Raw genomic sequence first — 11,050 nt, forward strand, 5'->3', positions numbered from 1 at the left:
GGCATGGTGGTGCGCACCTGTAATCCCAGCTATTTGGGAGGCTGAGGCAGAATTGCTTGAACCAGGAGGCGGAGGTTGCAGTGAGCCGAGATCACGTCTCTGCATGCCAGCCTGGGTGACAAAGCAAGACTCCGTCTCGGAAATAAAAAATAAAAAAATTTTAAAAACTATATATATATCTGAACATATATATATCCAGATACACACACACACACACACACACACACACACACACATATATTTATCTGGCACCTACTAGATGTTTGGGTGAGGGAGAAGGGACAAGATGGAGGAAGGTGAACAAGAAGGCATAATCCATGTTGCTTCCGGGTTCTTCCTCACCAACTTTCCCGTGCGCGGGAAAATGCAGCCCGCCCCGGGAAGATGCAGATCAACTCAGCATGCGCCAGGTGATGTCAATCCGAAGAGATCGAAACTTACCCGGCCACGCCTACAGAGACGCCCCTATCACGCCCTTATCCCGCCCACTGCCCTCCCCCTTCCAGTACCAATGCATAAAAGTCCGCTGCCGGCAGGAGCCGGTGTGACTTCTTCGGCCCCCCACATTCGTGGACCGGAGAACATCACCCGAGAGCGCCGGCACGACTTCCCTGGCCCCCCACACCTGAGGACCAGAGAACCTCGTCCGAGAGTGTATGCATATTTGCAATAAAAGACTGCCACTTTCTTATGTACTTTGGCCTCATGTTTAATTACTTAGCTCTCCTAAATTAAGTTACATTAAATTAAATTAAATTAAAACACTAGATACCCCAGGTACCATGGTAAGCACAGGTGTATAGTGATGAAGAGCATTTTCCTGTAAAATATTATCCAGGCTGACTCCAAATTTTAGTACCTCAGGTAGGAAAGGGAGGAGAGTGTTAATAAAATGTTTGCCATGGAATTTCACCAGCGTAAAAACAACTTTCTGGGAAATAATTATCTGCACTTCAGTTATTTGGAGTGGTACTGGAGGGAATCTTTACAAAGGTGGTATTAATGGAGAAAAGGAAGGGAAGGATCCTTAGTGATGGATTGTTTTTCCAAGCAGCTCAATCTAGTGGATTTCATATATATATATATGTGTATATACATATATATATTTTTGAGACAGAGTTTCGCTCTTATCACCCAGGCTGGAGTGCAATGGCGCAATCTTGGCCCACTGCAGCCTCCGCCTCCCCGGTTAAAGTGATTCTCCAGCCTCAGCCTCTGGAGTAGCTGGGATTACAGGTGCTCACCACCATGTCCAGCTAATTTTTGTGTTTTTGTTAGAGACGGGGGTTTTGCCATGTCAGCCAGGCTGGTCTCAAACTGATCCACCCACATCGGCCTCCCAAAGTGCTGGGATTACAGGTGTGAGCCACCACGCCCAGCCAGCATTTCCTATAAATAAATAATACACATATCTTTCCACATCTGAGAACTACTAGTGAGCATCAGTTTTAGAGATAAATAGAACAAAGCTCCTTTTCTGCAGTAAGAATATATTAGCTTAATGTTGCTTTTTTAAAAAGTTTCCACTGACCTTAAAAACACTGAAATCCAAGAAATTGGATTCTAGACTCTGAGGGTGAGGGAATCCCAGTGTTGTGGATATGCGGTCCCATCAACAAAACAAAAAGGAAATGAAGAAAAAACGGGACAGCAGCCTGAAATACTAGAAATCCAGGTCCCTGCAGGAAGCCCAGGGGACTGCCAGGAACACAGCCCCATCCCGGTCACGTGATCATCTCTAGCCTTCCCCCGGGGCCTGGAGACAAAGGAGAGGGGAGGAGACTTGGGGACAAAGAGCAGGAGCTGTAGAGTCTAGCCCTGGGGTGAGGATGCCACTGCTACCGAGGTCTGAGTTTCTGCCTTTGTTTTTTAATCTTTCCCCAAAGGAAGTTAAACATTAATCCAAGTTGTAAAAGGACTAAGTAAGCAAAGGTGCCTGTGAGGACCTCTAAGGGCACCTGCTCGTCCAATCTGCCCGCCACACTGAGAGCAAAGCGTAAAGGGGAAAGGCTTTCACAACCAGCTTGAGCCCCCAGCCCCTCCTTTCGGGGTTCTTCCCTGCCTTTCAGAGTGTCCCCTCCCACTTCTCCTTTGGATCTCCGGGCGAACCTCTTTCCTTTCTGCCTCCATCTTAGCATTTATGTCTTAAGTTGCCGTCCCTATGCTGAAATAAATTCATTATAGAAAAGTATGCTCCCTGATAAATGGGTATCACTTAACGGCCAGTGGCGAGAAGGGAGATAGCTTTTGTTCTTTGATGTTCTTAAAAAAAAAAAAAAAAAAGCAAATGTCATGATAATGAGGCCAGTCTAGAAGACAAGGTGAAAGCCGGACAGAGATTCAGGTCCCTGCATGGCTGTGGAATCCATTTCTTCTGGGTACAGTGAAACTACTTCCCCTAGCTTGCCATTTATGATGATTTCCAATGTTTGGAATGTTTGTGACTCTTTCTCTCTCTTTCTGTCACACACGTGGGTACAGTGAGAGCTAGATGCAGTTTAGAAACCAAATCTCTGTTGAACAGACTGTTAATTTAAATTTTTGAAAAAAAAAGGAATAAAAATTCTAGTTCTATAGTTCAGTGTTGAGTTTATTTGCCTTGTCTTTTTATTAGGAGTTTTGCCTTTGTCTCCTAACTGCTTCTGTTTCTCTCTGATTTCTCTTGTGGCTGATGGAGAGGAATCTTGGTATTGCTGGTTCTTCTGAGACTCCTGGCGATGCTTTCCCAATTACAGAGCGAAAATACTCATTATGAGGCCAGTTTTAAAAATGGTCAGCTAGGCAGATATAAGGTTTTTCTTGGTTGTTTAATGAATCTATAATTAGCTCTGAGGGCACCACTTTTCTTTAATTTTGTTTTTGTTTGTTTTTGTAATGGAGATACTTAACTACAATAGGCTGAACACAGTGGCTCACACCTGTAATCCTATCACTTTGGGAGGCAAGGCTGGAGAATAGTTTGAAGCCAGGAATTTGGGTCCAGGCTGGGAAACATAGTGAAACCCAAGTCTCAAATAAAAATTTAAAAAATAATAATTTACATGCAATAAAATGCACAGCTCTTAGAGGTACAGAGAGTGTTGACAAAAGCATACATGTGTGTAGCCCACACCTCTATCAAAATATAGAACATTTCTATCACCTCCTAAAGATTTCCTCATGCCTTTTCCCAAGGGAGGGGACTCCCAACTCTGTCCCTGTCCCAGGCAACATTGTTCTGATTTCTGTCACCACAGATTAGCTTTGCTTGTTTTAGAATTCTGTATCAATGGACTAATACAGTATGTACTCTTTTGTATATGGCTTTTATTACTTAGCATACCTTCAAGACAAAGGTACCTTTGATGGAAAACCCCCACAATTTATTAAGTGCCCTATGTATAGGGTCTGTTCGTAAGCACTGTGCTTGGTGTTGAAGAAGTGCGGTGGCTTTCTTCTGTGTCAACTTAGCTGAGCTGGAACATTTCCCAGAATTCCTGTCCCTGTATATTCTGGGTTAGTGTTGGCTACAAGAGAAACTTTCAGTGTTTGGAAGGTGTAGGAAACAGCAGATTTTTTTCTTTTTTACTGCTCTGAAGATAAAGTGCAGGCAGCAGGCACTGAGGCAGCTCCCATGCCTTGTTCCAGTGATGCTTAGTTCACCGGCATGAGGCTGTGTCTGGACCGCGGCTCCTCTAGCCCCGTCAGAACTTCGTCAGCACTCCTAGCATGTAGGTTCAATGTGGGGAGAAGCAGACCTGGGTTCCGGTTGTCCTCGTGAGTTTCCATGTATCCTCATTCTTATTCAAGTCCAGCTTTCTTTTCCAATGTCAGTGAGGCCACAGCGACTTTAGGCTAAACACTAGATACAGAGGCAGCAGTCTTGTTGTTCTCCACCAGCTCCCACAATGGAGTGATTCTATATCATCCCTCTGTAAGTCCTTTATCCTCTACCCTTCCTAATGGCTCTGCTTCTCTGATCCAATCCTGACCGATTCAGGAGAGACAAGACATCAACATCCATGTGGACAACACATCCAGCCAAACCAACCTGGCCTCCTGGCTGCTCAGATTTGGAACCGATTCGCGATTACCCGCTGTCCAATTCCGCAGTCCTCTGCTGCAGCCACACGCTGGATGCTAAGGACCCTTGGAACTGCTCCACCTCTCCATCTCCCTGCACAAATTTCGGGTTCCTCCCATTTTCTTTTTTTTTCCTTTTTTTTTTTTTTTTTTTTTTTTGAGACGGAGTCTCGCTCTGTCGCCCAGGCTGGAGTTCAGTGGCCGGATCTCAGCTCACTGCAAGCTCCGCCTCCCGGGTTCATGCCATTCTCCTGCCTCAGCCTCCCGAGTAGCTGGGACTACAGGCGCCCACCACCTCGCCTGGCTAGTTTTTTGTATTTTTTAGTAGAGACGGGGTTTCACCGTGTTAGCCAGCATGGTCTCGATTTCCTGACCTCGTGATCCGCCCGTCTCGGTCTCCCAAAGTGCTGGGATTACAGACTTGAGCCACCGCACCTGGCTATCTTAGTGATTTTTTTTTAATCAACTTTTTTTTTTTGAGGCAGGGTCTCACTCTATCACCCAAGCTGAAGTACAATGGCACAATCATGGCTCACTGCAGCCTCGATCTCCCAAGTTAAGGCGATCCTCCCACCTCAGCCTCCCAAGTAGCTGAGGCTACAGGTATGTGCTGCCACACCCATTTAGTTTTTGTAAATTTATTTTTCTTTTGTAGAGACAGGGTCTCACCATGTTGCCCAGGTTGGTCTTGAACTCCTGGGCTCAAGTGATCCAAGGCCTCCCACCTCAGCCTCCCAAAGTTCTAGGATTATAGGTATGAGCCACTGTGGACCCTCTAGATTTTTAAATGATGTTATTATTTGCAGTAATTCTTCATTTCATAGGAACTTAATCTCAGGGCACAGCATGAGATCAGAACTTTAATGCATTTTTTTTTTTTTTTTTTTTTTTTTTTGACACAGAGTCTCTCTGTCACCCAAGCTGGAGTACAATGGTGTGATCTCAGCTCACTGCAAGCTCCGCCTCCTGGGTTCACGCCATTCTCCTGCCTCAGCCTCCCGAGTAGCTGGGACTACAGGCATCCGCCACAACGCCCGGCTAATTTTTTTTAAATTTTTTTATTTTTAGTAGAGACAGCGTTTCACCATGTTAGCCAGGATGGTCTTGATCTCCTGACCTCGTGATCTATCCACCTCGGCTTCCCAAAGTGCTGGGATTACAGGTGTGAGCCACAGCGCCTGGCAATGCATTTTTTTTAAAAATCATTTTTTCCCCAAACCATTGAATGAATTATAAAGATGAGCCCTTGACTCACACCTCTAATCCCAGCACTTTGGGAGGCTAAGGTGGAAGGATCACTTGAGGCCAGGAGTTCCAGACCAGCCTGGCCAACATGGTAGAAACCTGTCTCTACTAAAAATGCAAAAAGCAGTCAGGCATAGTGGCATGCACCTGTAGTCCCCGCTACTCAGGAGGCTGAGGCACTAGAATCACTTGAACCCAGGAGGCAGAGGTTGCAGTGAGCCAAGATAACGCTACTGCACTCCAACCTAGGTGCAGAGAGATACTCTGTCTCATTAAAAAAACAAAAACAAAAACAAAAAAGACGAGCCCTCAATTACAAACTTCTTTTGGAATCAATCAGAAGTTATTAAGTGCTATAGTTTAATACAGAAATAAACATTTAAAGTTTTGACATAAACTTTAGAATTGGCAAGAGCATTGAGTTAATGCATACATGTTAGCTATTACATCACAAATTACTGAAATGTCATAGTTTAATGTCAAATTATTACAAGTTGCTAAAAATAGACTTGCATGGGAATCTAAAGTACAGAAAAAATAATGCTTAATTATTAGCCAAAGTTCTCTCTCAGCTGAAATGTTTACTCATTGGTCTGCCATGAATGCTTTCAAATAATAATCATTCTCTTTGGTGTTCAGGAAAAGATCAGTATCCAGACTTGAATTTGGGAGCTCTGAAAGGAAAGCAATGGACTTTCCCTCCAACACTTTTGGATGTTTTTATGGACTCCCTCAACCCCATGGGCCCCCACGGCATGGGCCCCCACGGTACCCTCATGATACTTTTGGGAACCATGATGTCTCTTTCTTCTGAAGAGCTCAGTGCTGCATTCTGGTACTATTGCCTGATATTAATATGTAGTTATTTATTTTTTAACTTTATGTGTATGTCTGATCCCTCCCAACTGGGATGGAAGCTCCTCAAGAACAGGATCTGGCTTGGCACAGTGGCTCATGCCTGTCATCCCAGCACTTTGGGAGGCTGAGGCAGGAGGATCGCTTGTGCTCAGAAGTTTGAGATCAGCCTGGACAACATGACAGAACCACGTCTCCATAAAAAATACAAAAATTAACTCGGTGTGGTAGCGCTTGCCTGTAGTCCCAGCTACTCAGGAGGCTGAGGTGGGAGGATTGGTTAAGCCTGGGAGGTTGAGGTGGCAGTGAGCCATGATTGTGCCATTGCACTTCCAGCCTGGGCATGACTCTGACTAAAAAAAAAAAGTAAATAAGTTACAAATTAACACCATACCAGCCTGTGCTTCAGTACAGGGATTAGAAAGGTCCTAAAAGGCCCTGATGCCTGAAATATATCTCTCAAAGACATGCTTCTGTGCCTTAGATTCCTCACTATTGCTTACTTCTTTTATTTTTATTTACTGATGTATTTATTTATTTATTATTTATTTATTTATTCTTTTTTTGAGACAGAAGCTCATTCTTGTTGCCCAAGCTGGAGTGCAGTGGCATGATCTCAGTTCACTGCAACCTCTGCCTCCCGGGTTCAAGCAATTCTCCTGCTTCAGCTTTCCGAGTAGCTGGGATTACAGGCTTCTGCCACCACGCCTGGCTAATTTTTTTGTATTTTTAGTAGAGATGGGGTTTCATCATGTTGGCCAGGCTGGTCTCGAACTCCTGACCTCAGGTGATTGCCCACCTCAGCCTCCCAAAAGTTCTGGGATTACAGGTGTGAGCCACCACACCCGGCCATGTATTTATTTTTTTGAGACAGGGTCTCGCTCTCTTGACCAGGCTGGAGTGCAGTGGTGTGATTATGGTTCATGGTGGCCTCCACCTCCTAGGCTCAAGAGATCCTCCTACTTCAGCCTCCTGAGTAGCTGGGACCATAGGCACCACCACATTAGCCACCATACCTGGATGATTTTTTTTTTTTTTTTTTGAGGTGGAGTTTTGCTCTTATTGCCCAGGCTGGAGTGCAATGGCGTGATCTTGGCTCGCTGCAACCTCCACCTCCTGGTTTCAAGCGATTCTCCTGCCTCAGCCACCCTAGCAGCTGGAATTACAGGCATGTGCCACCATGCCCAGCTAATTTTGTATTTTCAGTAGAGATGGGGTTTCTCAGTGTTGGTCAGGCTAGTCTTAAACTCTCGACCTCAGGTGATTTGCCCACCTCAGCCTCCCAAAATGCTGGGATTACAGGTGTGAGCCACTGCTCCTGGCTGATTTTTGTATTTTTTTGTAGAGATGGGTTTCCACCATGTTGCCCAGGCTTCACTTGCTTTTTTTAGATGAAATGTTGTCTCTAGGCCAGATGTGGTGGCTCACACTTGTAATCCCAGCAATTCGAGAGGTCAAGGGGGGAGGATCACTTGAGCCTAGGAGTTTGAGACCAGCCTGGGCAGCATAGTGAGACCCCTGTCTCTACAAAAAATAAAAAATTAGCCAGGCATGGTGTTTCACACCAGTTACTTGGGAGGCTGAGGTGGGAGGATTGCTTGAGCCCAAGAGGCTGAAGCTGTAGTGAGCTGTAAGTGTACCACCAGACTCCAGCCTGGGCAAGAGAGTGAGACTTTGTCTCAAAAACAAACGTGGCCGAGTGCAGTGGCTCACGCCTGTAATCCCAATACTTTGGGATGCTGAGGCGGGCAGATCACTTGAGGCCAGGAATTCAAGACCAGCCTGGCCAACATGGCGAAACTCTGTCTCTACTAAAAATACAAAAATCAGGCAGATGTGGTGGTGTGTGCCTGTAGTCCCAGCTACTCGGGAGGCTGAGGCACGGAAATCACTTGAACCCAATAGGTGGAGGTTGCAAAGACCCAAGATCGTACCAATGTATTCCAGCCTGGGTGATGAAGCAAGACCTTGTCTCAAAACAAGAAACAACAGCAACAACAACAACAACAACAAAAACACACAAAGAACAAAACAAAACAAAACCAAAGAAACACGAACTTTGTCTCCAGAAGGCCTTTATTAGAATCCAAATACCTAAACTTCGAGGTGTAACTCACTAGCACATTGTCTCTCTAACAGTTTCCTAGCAGACAGTTCAGGTCTAGGATTGTATCCAGGGACAGAGCTAGAGAAACTGGGGTCCCACTGTGGGGGGACGCTGATGAGGCAGACTCCTCAGTGAGGCCAGTGAGCAGATGAGTCCACTGGGCTGGGCACCTGTGAGATGGGGCAGAGGAACAACTAGATAGGTTAAAGGGCATCTCGACACAACCAGAGTTTATCTGTAGCATAGTCTTCACAAACCAAGCCAGAACCGCATGAGAGTGAATTCCCATCTGGTTTTGGGGGACAAATGACTCATCCAAGGCTACACACACAGCGCTGAGTGGCGACTGGGAGCCAGTGCGCTCTGCTGACTGTTCTACTTTCAGAAATACTTGCAGATCTCAATTATCTAATTGCAATTGCAATGAGAACCACAGCAGCGGAGCGAGAGAAACAATTTCTGGGGTAACCAGATTCCTTTATTAACTCCAGTTCCCATCTAGAATTACCCTCAAGAATCCTGTGGGAATGGGTTGCAGTGGTGTGGCCCTGGATTCCCAACCGACAGAGCTCTGAATTCTGAGTGATCTGTACACAAACACAACTCTGCCTGGGTTACATGATAAGGGCCTCATGTACATAATTGCAGCGTGCTGTCCTAGAAATCGCTTGGTAGCGTGATGGGTGGGATTCAGAAGTCAGCAGGAACCAAAGTGAGTGGAGAGGTCACAGCCATGAGTCAGAGGCCTCTGTCCTTTGGTAGCCTCCAATAGGAAGCAGACAGGGAAGGTTCCTATAGTTACCAGGGCTTGGCTGGTTTATTACTTTCGTTCTAATGGGTGTTTTTACAAGACATAAGCAAAGTACAAAATATTTTATAGCCATTCGGAGAGGAAGTCCGCCACACATTTCAAAGAATGAATGCCCTCTGTAAGGATGAGCAGCTAACTACAAGCTCCTTTTGGAATCGACTAGAAGTTATTAAGTACCAAGGCTTATCTGATACTCAAATAAATATTTCTCTAAGTTTTGACTCCTGAGAGGTAAACTTCAAGGTTGACAGCACCAAGGCTATGTGGTATACTAAAAGGGTGTAGGTTTTAGAGTCCCACAGACCTAGGATCAAGCTTTATGGCCACCATTCACCAAAACCAATAATAGGATCTGGAGCACATTGGTGTGATCTTGGCTCACTGCAGCCTCTGCCTCCCGGGTTCAAGCGGTTTTCCTGCCTCAACCTCCCAAGTAGCTGGGATTGCAGCTGCCCGCCCCGACGCCTGGTTAATTTTTGTATTTTTAGTAGGGACAGTGTTTTACCATGTTGGCCAGGCTGGTCTCAAACTTATTCTTTTCCCCCGCCCCCAAGACAGAGTCTTGCTCTGTCGCCCAGGCTGGAGTACAGTGGCACGATCTTAGCTCACTGCAACCTCTGCCTCCTGGGTTCAAGCAATTCTCCTGCCTCAGCCTCCCCAGTAGCTGGGATTATAGGCACCCACCATCACACCTGGCTATTTTTTGTATTTTTGGTAGAGATGAGGTTTCACCATGTTGGCCAGGCTGGTCTCAAACTCCTGACCTTGTGATCCACCTGCCTCGCCTCCCAAAGTGCTGGGATTACAGGTATGAGCCACTGCACCTGGCCAGTAATGACCACATTTCTATTTCATGCAGGATTTATTAGGTAAACTAGCAGCTTGTTAAAATAGTGGTGGTAAGGATGACAATATAAAGTCCTATAGAAAGCAAATCTAGGCTGGGCACTGTGACTCACACCTGTAATCCCAGCACTTCGGGAGGCTGAGGTGGGCAGATCACCTGAGCTCGGGAGTTCAAGACCAGCCTGACCAACATGGAGAAACCCCGTCTCTGCTAAAAATACAAAATTAGCCGGGCGTGGTGGTGCACACCTGTAATCCCAGCTACTGGGGAGGCTGAGGCAGGAGAATCACTTGAACCCTGGAAGCGGAAGTTGCAGTGAGTAGAGATCTCACCATTGCATTCCAGCCTAGACAACAAGAGCAAAACTCCATCTCGAAAAAAAAAAAGGAAAGAAAGAAAATCTTCTGGGTTGGGCATGGTGGCTTACAACAGAAATCCCAGCACTTTGGGAGGCTGAGGTCAGAGGATTGCTTGAGGACAGGAGTTGAGACCAGCCTGAGGAACATACCGAGACCCCTGTCTCTATAAAAAAAATTTTTTTTAAGTAGCCAGGCCTGGTGCATACCTGTAGTTCCAGCTACTTGAGAGGCTGAGGTGGGAGGATCATTTGAGCCCAGGAGTTTGAGGCTTCAACGAACCATGATTATGCCCCTACACTCTAGGCTCGGCAACAGAGCAAGACTCTGTCTCTAAAAGCAAACAAATTAAAAAAAAAAGAGAAAAAGTAAATCTACAGTTAGCATCCCTTTGACTCCCCATCCCACTTACCTCCATTAACAACTCACAGAACTTCCTGGAATACAGTCAAGTTGAATCACACAGTTGGAGCACTGTTAAGAACCAAGTTTCCATCTCCTCTTTGGTCAAAAAGTCACCCCAGGAAAATTAGCTATAAATAGCTCCAAAAAAATCTCAGAGTGGTGAAGGATTAGGAAGCATCATGGCATAGAGGATATGGCACTTTGCTTCTATCCTTAAGTCAAAATGCTTTGTATGAGACAGCAGAGAGTTCATGGATTGGAGATCACTCACCAATGGGATTATGCAGCTATAGATAAGGACACAGGCATAGTTTGGCTTTATCTGTTCACAACACTTCCCTACAGACTCCTGGAGTTCACCT

General features: G+C 45.7%; 1 long non-coding RNA gene across 1 annotated transcript in view; it reads right to left on the reverse strand.

Moving 5' to 3' along the window:
- LOC119627230 (uncharacterized) overlaps nt 1-1,700 on the reverse strand; it is a 162,506-nt gene extending 160,806 nt beyond the window's left edge. The window contains exon 1 of the long non-coding RNA XR_005243328.2: nt 1,532-1,700. This is a non-coding gene — a long non-coding RNA (uncharacterized lncRNA). The remainder of the gene's footprint in view (nt 1-1,531) is intronic.
- Nucleotides 1,701-11,050: the final 9,350 nt, after the last annotated feature.

The sequence above is a fragment of the Chlorocebus sabaeus genome, chromosome 14 (assembly GCF_047675955.1).
Source record: "Chlorocebus sabaeus isolate Y175 chromosome 14, mChlSab1.0.hap1, whole genome shotgun sequence".
In the NCBI taxonomy this organism is placed as follows: domain Eukaryota; kingdom Metazoa; phylum Chordata; class Mammalia; order Primates; family Cercopithecidae; genus Chlorocebus; species Chlorocebus sabaeus.